Here is a 17,323-nt window from a genome sequence, read left to right on the forward strand (position 1 = left end):
GTGAATTTGTAGAAATACTTGTGTTGAGGTTTGTGGTTCCCGTAGCATGCACGTATGTTGAACCATTATGTAACGAAGTCGGAGCATGAGGTATTTATTGATTGTCTTCCTTATGAGTGGCGGTTGGGGACGAGCGATGGTCTTTTCCTACCAATCTATCCCCCTAGGGGCATGCGTAGTAGTACTTTGCTTCGAGGTCTCATAAACTTTTGCAATAAGTATGTGAGTACTTTATGACTAATGTTGAGTCCATGGATTATATGCACTCTCACCCTTCCATCATTGCTAGCCTCTTCGGTACCGTGCATTGCCCTTTCTCACCTCAAGAGTTGGTGAAAACTTCGCCGGTGAATCCAAACCCCGTGATATGATACGCTCTTTCACACATAAGCCTCCTTATATCTTCCTCAAAACAGCCACCATACCTACCTATTATAGCATTTCCATAGCCATTCCGAGATATATTGCCATGCAACTTCCATCATCATCATATACATGACTTGAGCATTCATTTTCATATTTCTTTGCATGATCGTAAGATAGCTAGCATGATGTTTTCATGGCTTGTCCATTATTTGATGTCATTGCTACGCTAGATCATTGCACATCACGGTACACCGTTGGAGGCATTCATATAGAGTCATATCTTTGCTCTAGTATCGAGTTGTAAGTGAATAAAAGTGTGATGATCATCATTATTAGAGCATTGCCCCAGTGAGGAAAGGATGATGGAGACTATGATTCCCCCACAAGTCGGGATGAGTCTCCGGACGAAAAAAGAAAAAAAAGAAAAAAAAAGAGAAAGGCAAAAAAAGAGAAGGCCCAAAAAAATAAAAAAATGAGAGAAAAAGAGCACACTTGTGCTTCAAAGTAGCACCATGTTCTTCATATAGAGAGTCTCTTGAGTTATCACTTTCATATACTAGTGGGAATTTTCATTATAGAACTTGGCTTGTATATTCCGATGATGGGCTTCCTCAAATGCCCGAGGTCTTCATGAGCAAGCAAGTTGGATGCACACCCACTTAGTTTCTGTTTGAGCTTTCAAATACTTATAGCTATAGTACATCAGTTGCATGGCAATCCCTACTCCTCACATTGACATCAATTGATGGGCATCTCCATAGCCCGTTTATTAGCCGCGTCGATGTGAGACTTTCTCCCTTTTTGTCTTCTCCACATAACCCCCATCATCATATTCTATTCCACCCATAGTGCTATATCAATGGCTTGCGCTCATGTATTGCGTGAGGGTTGAAAATGCTGAAGCGCGTTAAAAAGTATGAAACAATTGCTCGGCTTGTCATCGGGGTTGTGCATGATGTGAATATTTTGTGTGGTGAAGATGGAGCATAGCCAGACTATATGATTTTGTAGGGATAACTTTCTTTGGCCATGTTATTTTGAAAAGACATGATTGCTTTATTAGTAGGCTTGAAGTATTATTGTTTTTATGTCAAATGATAGACTATTGCTTTGAATAACTCATGTCTTAATATTCATGCCATGATTAGATATGTGATCAAGATTATGCTAGGTAGCATTCCACATCGAAAATTATCTTTCTTATAATTTACCTACTCGAGGACGAGCAGGAATTAAGCTTGGGGATGCTGATACATCTCCGTCGTATCTATAATTTTTGATTGTTCCATGCCAATATTCTACAACTTTCATATACTTTTGGCAACTTTTTATACTATTTTTGGGACTAACATATTGATCCAGTGCCCAATGTCAGTTCCTGTTTGTTGCATGTTTTTTGTGTCACAGAATATCCATATCAAACGGAGTCCAATCGGGATAAAAACTGACGGAGATTTTTTTTGTAATATATATGGTTTTTGGGAAGAAAAATCCACGCGAGACGGTGCCCGAGGGAGGCACGAGGCAGGGGGGCGCGCCCCTGACCCTCGTGGCCACCCCGTAAGGCGGTTGATGCCCTTCTTTCGCCGCAAGAATGATAATATCCGGATAGAGATCGTGTTAAAATTTCAGCCCAATCGGAGTTACGGATCTCTGGGAATATAAGAAACGGTGAAAGGACGGAATCTGAGAACACGGAAACAGAGAGAGACAGAGAGACAGATCCAATCTCGTAGGGGCTCTCGCCCCTCCCACGCCATGGAGACCAACGACCAGAGGGGAAACCCTTCTCCCATCTAGGGAGGAGGTCAAGGAAGAAGAAGAAGAAGGAGGGGGCTCTCTCCCCCTCGCTTCCGGTGGCACCGGAGTGCCACCGGGGGCCATCATTATCACCGCAATCTTCACCAACAACTTCACCGCCATCATCACCAACTCTTCCCCCCTCTATGCAGCATAACCTCTCTCTTACCCACTGTAATCTCTAATTAAACATGGTGCTCAACGCTATATATTATTTCCCGATGATGTATGGCTATCCTATGATGTTTGAGTAGATCTGTTTTGTCCTATGGGTTAATTGATGATCGTGATCGGTTTGAGTTGCATGTTTTATTATTGGTGTTGTCCTATGGTGCTCTCCGTGTCGTGCAAGCGTGAGGGATTCCCGCTGTAGGGTTTGCAATATGTTCATGATTTGCTTATGGTGGGTGGCATGAGTGACAGAAGCACAGACCCGAGTAAGTAGGTTGTTTGCGTATGGGATAAAGAGGACTTGATACTTTAATGCTATGGTTGGGTTTTACCTTAATGATCTTTAGTAGTTGCGGATGCTTGCTAGAGTTCCAATCATAAGTGCATATGATCCAAGTAGAGAAAGTATGTTAGCTTATGCCTCTCCCTCATGTAAAATTGCAATAATGATTACCGGTCTAGTTATCGATTGCCTAGGGACAAATAACTTTCTCGTAACAAAAAGCTCTTTACTAAAACTAACTTAGTTGTGTCTTTACCTAAACAGCCCCTACTTTTTGTTTACGTAATCTTGATTATCTTGCAAACCTATCCAACAACACCTACAAAGTACTTCTAGTTTCGTACTTATTCTAGGTAAAGCAAACATCAAGCGTGCGTAGAGTTGTATCGGTGGTTGATAGAACTTGAGGGAATATTTGTTCTGCCTTTAGATCCTCATTGGGTTCAACACTCTTACTTATCAAAAACTGTTGCGATCCCCTATACTTGTGGGTTATCAATTATTCATGCTAGAATGTATTGATCAGAAACTTAAATACATGTGCGGATACATAAACAAATACCGTGTTCCTAGTGAGCCGCTACTAGACTAGCTCGTTGATCAAAGATGGTTAAGGTTTCCTAACCATATACATGAGTTTTCATTTGATAACGGGATCACATCATTAGGAGAATGATGTGATGGACAAGACCCATCCGTTAGCTTAGCATATTGATCATTCAGTTTATTGCTATTGCTTTCTTAATGTCAAATACATATTCCTTCGACTATGAGATTATGCAACTTCCGGATACCGGAGGAATACCTTGTGTGCTATCAAACGTCACAATGTAACTGTGTGATCATAAAGATGCTCTACAGATATCTCCAAAGGTGCTTTGTTGAGTTGGCATAGATCGAGATTAGGATTTGTCACTCCGAGTTTCGGAGAGGTATCTCTGGCCCTCTCGGTAATACACATCATAAGAAGCCTTGCAAGCAATGTGACTAATGAGTTAGTTGCAAGATGATGTATTATGAAACGATTAAGGAGACTTGATGGTAACGACATTGAACTAGGTATGAAGATACCGACGATGGAACCTCGGGCAAGTAACATACCGATGGACAAAGGGAATTACGTATGTTGTCGTAAGGTTCGACTGATAAAGATCTTTGTAGAATATGTAGGAGCCAATATGGGCATCCCGTTTCCTCTATTGGTTACTAACCGGAGAGGTGTCTCGGTCATGTCTACATAGTTCTCGAACCCGTAGGGTCCGCACGCTTAACGTTCATTGACGATATAGTGTTATATGAGTTATATGATTTGGTGACCGAATGTTGTTCAGAGTCCCGGATGAGATCATAGACATGATGAGGAGCTCCGGAATGGTCCAGAGGTAAATATTTATATATAGGATGATCATATTTGGACACCGAAAGAGTTTTGGGATGTACCGGGTAAATATCGGGTCACCAGAAGGGGTTCCGGACACCCCCGGGAGGTTAATGGGCCTATGGGTCAAACGGGGGGAACACACCAGCCCACAAGGGGCTGGCGCACCCCTCCTAGGCCGCAGCCCTTGGGGGAGTCGGCCTCCCCCTTCCTTTCCTATCCCCCCTTTCCTTCCCCCCTCCCGCAAATATCATTAGGGGGGCGGCTAGGGAAAGACCCCAAGTAGGATTCGGCCCTACTTGGGGCGCCCCTTGGCCTCTCTCCTCTCCCCACCTATATATATGTGGGAGGGGGCACCACACATAACCACGACAATTGCTTAGCCATGTGCGGCGCTGAAGGAAATATGCCCTAGAGGCAATAATAAAGTTGTTATTTTATATTTCCTTATTCATGATAAATGTTTATTATTCATGCTAGAATTGTATTGATCGGAAACCTAAATACATGTGTGAATACATAGACAAACAATGTGTCCCTAGTGAGCCTCTACTTGACTAGCTTGTTGATCAAAGATGGTTAAGGTTTCCTAACCATGGACATGAGTTGTCATTTGATAACGGGATCACATCATTAGGAGAATATGTGATGGACAAGAGCCATCCGTTAGCTTAGCATATTGATCGTTCAGTTTTATTGCTATTGCTTCCTTCATGTCAAATACATATTCCTTCAACTATGAGATTATGCAACTCCCGAATACCGGACGAATACCTTGTTTGCTATCAAACGTCACAACATAACTATGTGATTATAAAGATGCTCTACAGGTATCTTCGAAGGTGTTTGTTGGGTTGGCATAGACCGAGATTAGGATTTGTCACTCAGAGTATTAGAGAGGTATCTCTGGGCCCTCTCGGTAATGCACATCATAAGAAGCCTTGCAAGAAAAGTGACTAATGAGTAAGTTACATGATTATGTGTTATGGAATGAGTAAAGAGACTTGCCAGTAATGAGATTGAACTAGGTATGAAGATACCGACGATCGAATCTCGGGCAAGTAACATACCAATGGACGGAGGGAATAACGTATGTTGTCATAACGGTTCGACCGATAAAGATCTTTGTAGAATATGTAGGAGCCAATATGAGCATCCAGGTTCCGCTATTGGTTATTGACCGGAGAGGTGTCTCAGTCATGTCTACATAGTTCACGAACCCATAGGGTCCGCACGCTTAACATTCGATGATGATTTAGTATTGTATGAGTTATGTGATTTGGTGACGAAATGTTGTTTGTGGTCCCAGATGAGATAACGGACACGACGAGGAGTGTCAAAATGGTTGAGAGGTAAAGATTGATATATAGAATGATAGTATTCGGACACCAGAAGTGTTCCGGAGTGTATTGGGTATGCATCGGAGTAGCAGGGGGGAGATATGGGCCATATGGGCCATAAGAGGGGAGCACACCATCCCAGAAGGGGTGCCCCCCATGGAAGGAGGCCAAGTGGGAGAAGCGAAAGAGGGGGTTCGCCCCCCTTTCCTTCTCTCTTTCCCCTTCCCTTCTCCCCCTCCGGCAATATGAAGGGGGGGGTGAATTGGGGAGGAACCCCAAGTAGGATTCGGCCTACTTGGGGCTCCCCTTGGCTGCCTCTCCTCCCCTCCCACATACATATATGTGGGGACGGGGGGTGCCTAGAAGATACAACATCAATTGTTAGCCGTGTGCGGCGCCCCCCTCTACTACCTCGACACCTTGTTGGATCAAGAAGGCGTGAGACGTCACCTAGCTGAACGTGTGCAGAACATGGAGGTGTCGTACGTTCGGTACTCGATCGATGGAGCGCGAAGAAAATTTGACTACATCAACCGCGTTGTGAAACACTTCCGCTTACGGTCTACGAGGGTACGTAGAGACACTCTCCCCCTCATAGCTATGCATCTCCTACATAGATCTTGCGTGAGGATAGGATTTTTTTAAATTGCATGCTACATTTCCCAACAGTGGCACCCGAGTCAGGTCTATGCGTAGATGATATGCATGAGTAGTACACAAAAGAGTTGTGCGCGGTGATATTCATACTTCTTACCACCAACGTCTTATTTTGATTCGGCGGTATTGTGGGATGAAGTGGGCCGGACCAACCTTACATGTCCACGCACTCATGAGACCTGATCCATCAACAGACATGCAACTAGTTCTGCATAAAGGTGGCTGGCGGGTGTCTGTTTCTCCTACTTTAGTTGAATCTAATTTGACCGCGACCGATCCTTGAAGAAGGTTAAAACGGCAAACTTGACGAAACATCATTGTGGTTTTGATGCGTAGGTAAGAACGGTTCTTGCTAGAAGCCCGCAGAAGCCACGTAAGACTTGCAACAACAAAGTATAGGAAGTCTAACTTGTTTTTGTAGGGCATGTTGTGATGTGATATGGTCAAGACATGATGTGATAAATGTTATTGTATGAGATGATCATATTTTGTAAGATATCAGACAACCGTCAGGAGCCTTATGGTTGTCTCTTTATTGTATGAAATGCAAACGCCATGTAATTGCTTTACTTTATCACTATGCATTAGCAATAGTTGTAGAAGCAATAGTTGGCAAGACGACCACGACGCTGCGATGGAGATCAAGGTGTCGAGCTGGTGATGATGGAGATCATGACGATGCTTTGGTGATGGAGATCAAAAGCACATGATGACGATGGCCATATCATGTCGCATATTTTGATTGCATGTGATGTTTATATTTTATGCATCTTATTTTTCTTAGTACAATGGTAGCATTATAAGATGATCCCTTAACTAATATTTCAAGGTGTAAGTGTTCTCCACGTGATGATCGGGAGTGATAAGACTCTATGTTCATATACAATGGGTGCAAGACAGTTTTGCACATGCGGAATACTCAGGATAAACTTGACGAGCCTGCATGTACAGACATGGCCTCGGAACACTGGAGACCGAAAGGTCGAACATGAATCATATAGTGGATATGATCAACATAAAGATGTTCACCATTGATGACTACTCCATCTCATGTGATGATCAGACATGGTTTAGTTGATTTGGATCACGTATCATTTATATGACTTGAGGGGTATCTATCTAAGTGGGAGTTCTTAAGTAATTTGATTAATTGAACTTACTTTATCATAAACTTAGTCCTGATAGTTTTTGCATATCTATGTTGTAGATCAATGGCCCGTGCTACTATTCCCATGAATTTAAATGCGTTCCTAGAGAAAGCTAAGTTGAAAGATGATGGTAGGAACTACACGGAATGGGTTCGTAACTTGAGGATTCTCCTCATTGCTGGATAGAAGAATTATGTCCTTGATGCACCGCTAGGTGAAAGGCCTACTAAGGAGCAGATGCTGATGTTATGAACGTCTGGCAAGCTCGATCTGATGACTACTCAATAGTTTAGTGTGCCATGCTTTACGGCTTAGAATCGGGACTTCAAAGATGTTTTGAACGTCATGGACCATATGAGATGTTCTAGGAGTTGAAGTTAATATTTCAAGCAAATGCCCGAGTTGAGAGATATGAAGTCTCCAAAAAGTTCTATAGCTGCAAGATGGAGGAGACAGTTCTATCAGTGAACACACACTCAAAATGTCTGGGTATCATAATCACTTGACTCAGCTGGGAGTTAATCTTCTAGATGATAGTGTTATTGACAAAGTTCTTCAATCACTACCACCAAGCTACAAAGGCTCCGTGATGAACTATAATATGCAAGGGATGGATAAGACAATTCCCGAGCTCTTCGCAGTGCTCAAAGTTGCGGAGGTAGAAATCAAGAAGGAGCATCAAGTGTTGATGGTTAACAAGACCACTAGTATTAAGAACAAGGGCAAGGGAAAGAAGGGGAAATTCAAGAAGATTGGAAAGAAAGTTTCCACTCCCGGGAAGAAACCCAAAGCTAGACCCAAGCCTGAAACTGAGTGCTTCTACTACAAAGGGACTGGTCACGGGAAGCGGAACCGCCCCAAGTATTTCGCGGATAAGAAGGATGGCAAAGTGAACAAAGGTATATTTGATATACATGTTATTGATGTGTACCTTACTAATGCTCATAGTAGCGCCTGGGTATTTGATACTAGTTTGGTTGCTCATATTTGTAACTCAAAACAGGGGCTACGGATTAAACGAAGATTGGCTAATGACAAGGTGACGATGCGCATCGGGAATGGTTCCAAGGTCGATGTGATCGCCGTCGGCACGCTACCTCTACATCTACCTTTGGGATGAGTTTTAGACCTCAATAATTGTTATTTGGTGCTAGCATTGAGCATGAACATTATATCTAGATCTTGTTTAGTGTGAGACGGTTATTCATTTAAATCATAGAATAATGGTTGTTCTATTCATATAAGTAATATCTTTATGATCATGCACCCTTGAAAAGTGGTCTATTTTTGTTGAATCTCGATTGTGGTGATACACATATTCATAATATTGATGCCAAAAGATGCAAAGTTGATAATGATAGTGCAACATATTTGTGGCACTGCTATTTAGGTCATATTGGTGTAAAGAACATGAAGAAACTCCATGAAGATGGGCTGTTGGAATCACTTGATTATGAATCATTTGATACTTGCGACCCATGCCTCATGGGCAAGATGACTAAAACTCCATTCTCCGGAACAATGGAGCGAGCCAATGGCTTATTGGAAATAATACATACCGATGTATGCGGTCCGATGAGTGTTGAGGCCCGCGGCAGGTATCATTATTTTTTGACCTTCATAGATGATTTGAGTAGATATGAGTATATCTAGTTAATGAAACACAAGTCTAAAACATTTGAAAAGTTCAAATAATTTCAGAGTGAAGTGGAGAATCATCGTAACAAGAAAATAAAGTTTCTACAATCTGATCATGGAGGCGAATATTTGATTTACAAGTTTGGCCTTCATTTAAAACAATGTGAACAGTTTCACAACTCACGCCACCTGGAACACCACAGCGTAATGGTGTGTCCGAATGTCGTAACTGTACTTTATTAGGTATGGTGCGATCTATGATGTCTCTTACCAATTTACCACTATCGTTTTGGGGTTATGCATTAGAGACAGCTGCATTCATGTTAAATAGGGCACCGTCTAAATATATTGAGATGACACCGTATGAACTATGGTTTGGCAAGAAACCTAAGCTATCGTTTCTTAAAGTTTGGGGTTGTGACACTTATGTCAAAAGGCTTCAGCCTGATAAGCTCGAACCCAAATCGGAGAAGTACGTCTTCACAGGATACCCTAAGGAAACAATTGGGTACACCTTCTACCACAAATCCAAAGGCAAGATATTTGTTGCCAAGAATGGAAACTTTCTAGAGAAGGAGTTTCTCTCGAAAGAACTGAGTCGGAGGAAAGTAGAACTTGATGAGGTAATTGTACCTTCTCTCGAATTTGAAAGTAGCTCATCAGAGAAATCCATTTCTATGATGCCTACACCAACTAGAGAGGAAGCTAATGATAATGATCATGAAACTTCAGATCAGGTTACTACTAGACCTCATAGGTCGAATAGAGCACGCTCCGCACCAGAGTGGTATGGTAACCCTGTTCTACAAGTCATGTTACTAGACCATGACGAACCTATGAACTATGAAGAAGCTATGATGAGCCCAGATTCCGATAAATGGCTTGAGGCCATGAAATCTGAGATAGGATCCATGTATGAGAACAAAGTGTGTACTTCGGTGGACTTGCCTGATGATCGGTGAGCCATAGAGAATAAATGGATCTTCAAGAAGAAGACTGGCGTTGATGGTAATGTTACTGTCTACAAAGCTTGACTTGTCGCAAAAGTTTTTCGACGAGTTCAAGGAGTTGACTACAATGAGACTTTCTTACCCGTAGCGATGCTTAAGTCTGTTCGAATCATGTTAGCAATTGCTGCATTTTATGATTATGAATCTGGCAAATGGACGTCAAAACTGCATTCCTTAATGGATTTCTTAAAGAAGAGTTGTATATGATGCAACCAGAAGGTTTTGTCGATCCTAAAGGTGCTAACAAAGTGTGCAAGCTCCAGCGATCCATCTATGGACTGGTGCAAGCATCTCGGAGTTGGAATATACTCTTTGATGAGGTGATCAAAGCATATAGTTTTATATAGACTTTTGGAGAAGCCTGTATTTACAAGAAAGTGAATGGGAGATCTGTAGCATTTCTAATATTATATGTGGATGACATATTGTTGATTGGAAATGATATAGAATTTCTGGATAGCATAAAAGGGTACATGAATAAAAGTTTTTCAATGAAAGACCTCGGTGAAGCTTCTTATATATTAGGCATCAAGATCTATAGAGATAGATGAATATGCTTAATAGGACTTTCACAAAGCACATCCATTGATAAAGTTTTGAAGAAGTTGAAAATGGATCAGCCAAAGAAAGGGTTCTTGCCTGTGTTACAAGGTGTGAAGTTGAGTCAGACTCAATGTCCGACCACTGCCGAAGATAGAGAGAAAAATGAAAGTCATTCCCTATGCCTCAGCCATAGGTTCTATCATGTATGCTATGCAGTGTAACAGACCTGATGTGTGCCTTGCTATAAGTTTAGTAGGGAGGTACCAAAGTAATCCAGGAGTGGATCACGGGACAACGGTCAAGAACATCCTGAAGTACCTGAAAATGACTAAGGATATGTTTCTCGTTTATGGGGGTGACAAAGAGCTCATCATAAATGGTTACGTTGATGCTAGTTTTGACACTGATCCGGATGACTCTAACTCACAAACCAGATACATATTTATATTGAATGGTGGAGCTGTCAGTTGGTGCAGTTCCAAGCAGAGCATCGTGGCGGGATCTATGTGTGAAGCAAAGTACATAGCTGCTTCAGAAGCAGCAAATGAAGGAGTCTGGATGAAGGAGTTCATATCCGATCTAGCTGTAAGACCTTGTGCATCGGATGCAATGAAAATATTTTCTGACAATACTGGAGCAATTGCCTTAGCAAAGGAATCCAGATTTCACAGAAGAACTAAACACATCAAGAGACGGTTCAACTCCATCTGTGATCAAGTCAAGGAGGGAGACATAGAGATTTGCAAAATACATACGTATTTGAATGTTGCAGACCCGTTAACTAAGCCACTTCCATGAGCAAAACATGATCAACACCAAGACTCCATGGGTGTTAGAGTCATTAAAATGTAATCTAGATTATTGACTCTAGTGCAAGTGGGAGAGTGAATGAAATATTCCCTAGAGGTAATAATTAATTTGTTATTTTATATTTCCTTATTCATGATAAATGTTTATTATTCATGCTAGAATTGTATCGATTGGAAACCTAAATACATGTGTGAATACATAGACAAACAATGTGTCCCTAGTGATCCTCTACTTGACTAGCTCATTGGTTAAGGTTTCCTAAACATGGACATGAGTTGTCATTTGATAACGGGGTCGCATCATTAGGAGAATGATGTGATGGAAAATACCCATCCATTAGCTTAGCATATTGATCGTTTAGTTTTATTGCTATTGCTTTCTTCATGTCAAATACATATTCCTTGGACTATGAGGTTATGCAACTCCCAGATACTGGAGTAATACCTTGTGTGCTATCAAATGTCACAACATAACTGGGTGATTATAAAGATGCTCCACAGGTATCTCCGAAGGTGTTTGTTGGGTTGGCATAGATGGAGATTAGGATTTGTAACTCCGAGTATCGGAGAGGTATCTCTAGGCCCTCTCGGTAATGCACATCATAAGAAGCCTTGCAAGCAAAGTAACTGATGAGTTAGTTACAAGATGATGTATTACAGAACGAGTAAAGAGACTTGCTGGTAACGAGATCGAGCTAGGTATGAAGATATCGACGATCGAATCTCGAGCAAGTAACATACCGATGGACAAAGGGAATAACACATGTTGTCATAACGGTTCGACCGATAAAGATCTTCCTAGAATATGTAGGAGCCAATATGAGCATCCAGGTTCCTCTATTGGTTATTGACCGGAGAGGTGTCTCGGTCATATCTACATAGTTCTCGAACCCGTTGGGTCCGCACGCTTAACATTCGATGACGATTTAGTATTATATGAGTCATGTGATTTGGTGACCGAATGTTGTTCGGAGTCCCGGATGAGATCACATACATGACGAGGAGTCTCGAAAAGGTCAAGAGGTAAATATTGATATATAGGATGATAGTATTCGGACAACGAAAGTGTTCCGGAGTGTATCGGGTATTTATCAGAGTACCGGGGGGGGGGGTTACCGGAACCCCTGGGGGGAAGATATGGGCCATAAGAGGGGAGCACACCAGACCACAAGGGGTGGAGCCCCCCATGTAAGGAGGCCGAGTGGGAGGAACCCCACGTAGGATTTGCCCCCCCCCTTTCCTTCTCTCCTTCCCCTTCCGTTTCCCCCATCGGCAATATGGAAGGAACCCCAAGTAGGGTTCGGCCTACTTGGTGCTCCCCTTGGCTGCCTCTTGTCAGGACCCCGATTCTAAGCCACATCAATCTAGTATGTAACACATCATATCACTTTGCGGCCTCACGCACGGTATTCCCACGGGTGCCACCTTACCTGGCCCGGGACCATTTGCGCCTTTTGGCTCACATATATGATAGTGTCGCTAGCATCCATATGACAGAGAACCCGGGCCGACATGGCTAGTCGTGAACCCAAAGCGGCACTAACCTATGGGGACAGGCATACATGAATCACATCGAGCATGTCGGTCAGCAGCGTGGGAATACGGGCTGTAGCACTGGGCTAACAGGACTCCAGGAACCTGGGCTGTAGCAGGCTAGGCAGGACTCCGGATGTCACCGCGTGACATTTCCCCGAAGGGACAGACACAGGAACGAAGTGAAACACATGCCGGCCAGTCAAGTGCCCTGAGCAGTGGTGCTGGGCTAGCAGGACTCCGGTGAACCGGGCTGTAGCGGACTACTATGGCTCATGAAGGCACTAGACTACATTACCCCATAAGAGAGGCTGCCAAGGATAAACAACTAGATTGTCGGATCCCACACATACCAAGCATTTCAATCATACACACAATATGCTCGATATGTGTAAATACAACATGGCATCACAACATAACTCTACGACTCAAGTATTTATTCATTAGGCTCCGAGGAGCGAGATATTACAAACATGGGTCTCATGACCCAATATTCAAAGCATAGAAGTCAAAGGACATGCAGAAGCTAAACATGTCTGAGTACAGACATCTACAAATGAAAAGGCTGAGAAGCCTGACTATCTACCAGATCCTGCCGAGGGCACAAGATCGTAGCTGAGGTATCAAGCTAAACGTCGAAGTCCACACGGAACTACTAGCAAGACTGACGTCTCTCTGCAAAACATAAAATAGGCAAACGTGAGTACAAACGTACCCAGCAAGACTTACATCAGAACTATCTACATATGCATCGGTATCAATAAAGGGGGTGGTGGAGTTTAACTGCAGCAAGCTAGCTTTGACTCAGTGGCTAACCTGAACTACGACTACAAGCAACTCTTTTGAGGTGGCGCACACGAGTCCACATATTCACCATCCAATACACCACTATGGATCCGCTCTCGTCTCCCTACGAGAAGGCCATCCATAGCTCTCACACTTATCTTGCGAGTTCTAGAGTATCCACTTTCAATTGTCTATGAACTATGCAAGGGGTCCAAGTTTCCATATCCGAGGAATCCGGCTATTCGAATAGATAATGATAACCCTCCAGGGGTGTACTTCTTCACACACGCTCCCACCACTTACTGTCGTTTACACGATATGTACTCGGCAACCTTCAAGCTGAAGCCCAACGAGGGTGTCGGCCACGGCCTACCTAAACACCTAAGTCTCTAGTCCAGGTTTATCGCCTATTCAGGTTCCATCCGCAGGGAGTCCAGTCGAGGTTTCGACATAAGGCCCCGAATGATGTGAACAGGGTTCCCGAGACACCAAACGGGTTCCCGGTACACCGTGCCACGGTGTATCTACCGCAACATAGCCCACCCCTAGGGTCAGCTCTACGCACGGCCGCCAACACATAACCTACAAACACCAGAAACTAGTTGCAACTCCTAGACAGAGTACTAGTGTGATTAAGAAGCCGAGAGGGTCAATTAAGGATCCCAATGAGTGGTAGTAGTTGTTCATGGATCACAGACACAGAACTCAGTTCCTGAGGACGGCTGCAATGAGACAACCCACCTTGTACTCCTACATGGCCTCTCCCCGCTACCTTTACCAAATCGTGTTCACACACTTAGCTCCCACACAGTAGGACATGTTCACACACCTCCCATTCATCCCCGATGAATCAGACCCGACACAACTCTATGCAATAGCAGGCATGACAAACTAGCATGAATGAGTAGGCACATCAAGGCTCACACAACTCCTACTCACGCTAGTGGGTTTCATCTCTTTACTGTGGCAATGACAGGTCATGCAGAGGATAAGGGGTTCAACTACCGCAGCAAGTAACAGATGAATTGTTGTTGTCCTAATGCAGTAAAAGAGAGCTGGAGCGAGAGAGTGGGATTGTATCAGAATGAACAAAGGGGTTTTGCTTGCCTGGCACTTCTGAAGATATTATAGCTCTTCATCAGTGTCATCGATCTCATCGTCGAAACCACGTCTATCGAGAGGGGACAAATACCGACAACATAGAGAAAGAACACAATCAATGCAATGCACAATATGATGCATGATCATGACATGGTAAAATGAGTGTGTTGGGCTAATGCAACTACAACCAGAAGGTTTTGAGCTTATTTGAATCAAGGATTCAAATACAAACCTAAACTATGAACTCATATAAGTGCATTATCATGTTTCACCTAAACAGCAAGGTTAGGTTGCTCTAACATGCATGAAACTTGCATGAAAATAGTACAGATGGATAGATTGGATTTTTCTGATCATTTTTCATATATAAATTATTTCATTTGGATCTGTGGTTGAATTTCTATGATTTTTAGAAGTTTAGGCAATTTTCGGGATTTTCCTATATAAGAATAAATCCAGAAAAGGATTTACTGCGTCAACCTGGCGTCAGTGTGACGTCAACGGTCAACTGAGACGGTCCAGGTCAAACTGACCCCTGGGACCCGCAGGTCAGTGACTCAGCTAATTGACTGAGTTAATTAGCCCTAAGCTAACACTAACTAAAATGTCAGCAGGGCTGGGCCCACATGTCAATGAGTCAGTGGGTTAACTAAGTTAATTAACACTAATTAAACTAAAAGTAATTAAATAGGGGCCTGGGCCCACACGTCAGGACCCAGGGGAGGTCAAACCGGGGTCTACTCGGGCCAGCGGGGTCAAACCCTGCCGGTCAAAGCGGTCAACCCGCCGGCGTTTAGCCGCCGGCGAGGGCCGAGACGGCGGTGCGGCTCGGAAAAGCGCTACGGGGCCTCGTTCGAAGCGTGTCTGGGTGCGTTGGAAAGCTCTTGCTCCCGTGCGTCGAACAGTGCAGGTGCTGGGTCGTGGGGAGGCCGGAGCTCGCCGGAGTGGAGCCCGCGGCGGTTGCCGGAGCTCAGGCTCGAGCGGCGCAGCGCTATGGTGCACGAGAAGACGAGCTGGTGGCGGCGTTATCTTGCTGCGGAGCTTCTAAGCACGTAGCCATGCTCGGGAACGAGCTTGGCTAGCTCCTGATACGGTGGCGACAAGAACGGGGGCGGCCGGCTCTCGGCTCCGGTGGAAACGGTGGGTACACGGCGCAACAGAGCACGGGGAGAGAGGGGAGCGACAGAGGATCTCACAGGGAGGTCGACCAGCAGATCAGTGGGCTCGGGGATGCGTCGGAGACGGTGAATCAACGCTGGCGATCTCCGGTGCCCGAGGTTGAAGACGAGGGCAAAGGCGGCGTTGTGGGGCATCCAATGTCGCGCGGCTCGGTGTGGAGGTCGAGGATGAAGCGGCGGATCTCTTGGTAAGCTCAAGAGGTCGAGGGGGCGGCAGTGGCTACGGTGGTGCTCGGCGGCGTGGACGCGGCTGCGTTGGCCATGGCGAGAAGAGGGCGAGAGGGAGGTAGGGGGAAAGTGAGGGGGTCGGTGCGGTGGAGGCGGCACCGAGGAAGCGTTTCTAGGCGCTGTGGTGGCGCGGGCGAGGGCAGGCAGGCAGGGAGGTGGCGTGGCGAGCTCGGCGGCGTCGCGGTGTCCCTCCTCTGCCTACTAGCAGAGGTAGGTGATGACTGGCACGGCTAGATGGGCCGGGCCAGCTTTGCCTAGCTGGGCTGCAGGTAAGGCCAGGTAAGCCTTTCCTTTTCCTGTTTTTCTTTTTCTATTCTGTTTTCTTTGTTCTGATTTAGTTTAGGAACTAAATCATTTTAGATAATTCTGAAAATTATTTTGGTGGTTAACTGAATTATTTCAGGCTCCACAAATAACTTCAGAATATTTGGACCATTTAAAATATATATAGCATTTAAACGGCTCCAATTCAAATACTTTATGAATTAATTCAAATATCCAGAATGTCCTAAAAATATTTGCATCATTTTTGGTAGAGGTTTTCACCCTTAACAAAAATCATGAACATTTTCAAAGGCATTTTGGGTTCTTTGAAAAAGATTTTATTTGAACCTATTTGATTTCTTTTAGGTGCTAGGGTTTGATCAATCCCCATTTCAAGTTTATTTAAATTGTAAACATGATGACATGAAAAACAAGCAAAGGCAACAGGGGCTGAGCTAGGGCTGTGACACCTCTCCTCCCCTCCCACCTGTATATATGTGGGGAGGGGGGCGCCTTGAAGACACAGCATCAATTGTTAGCCATGTGCGACACCCCCCTCCACAGTTTACACCCCCGGTCATATTCTCGCGGTGCTTAGGCGAAGCCCTGCGCGGATCACTTCACCATCATCATCACCACGCCGTTGTGCTGCCATAACTCGATCATCTACTAACTCAAAAACTTGCTCGATTGAGAAGGCGAGGGACTTCACCGAGCTGAACAGGTGCAAAACTCGGAGGTGTCGTACGTTCAGTACTCAATCGATGGAGCGCGAATAATGTTTGACTACATCAACCGTTGTTAAACGCTTCCGCTTACATTCTATGAGGGTACGTAGACACACTCTCCCCCTCATTGCTTTGCATCTCCTAGATAGATGTTGCATGAGCGTAGGATTTTTTTTAAATTGCATGCTACGTTTCCCAACAGGCGCCCCCTCCATTGTTTACACCCCTCGGTCATATTTTCGTAGTGCTTAGGTGAAGCCCTGCGAAGATAGCTTCACCATCACCGTCACCATGCCGTTGGGCTGTCGGAACTCATCCACTACTTTGTTGTCTTGCTGGATCAAGAAGGCGAGGACATCACC

The sequence above is a fragment of the Triticum dicoccoides genome, chromosome 2A (genome assembly GCF_002162155.2).
Source record: "Triticum dicoccoides isolate Atlit2015 ecotype Zavitan chromosome 2A, WEW_v2.0, whole genome shotgun sequence".
NCBI classification, from domain to species: Eukaryota; Viridiplantae; Streptophyta; class Magnoliopsida; order Poales; family Poaceae; genus Triticum; species Triticum dicoccoides.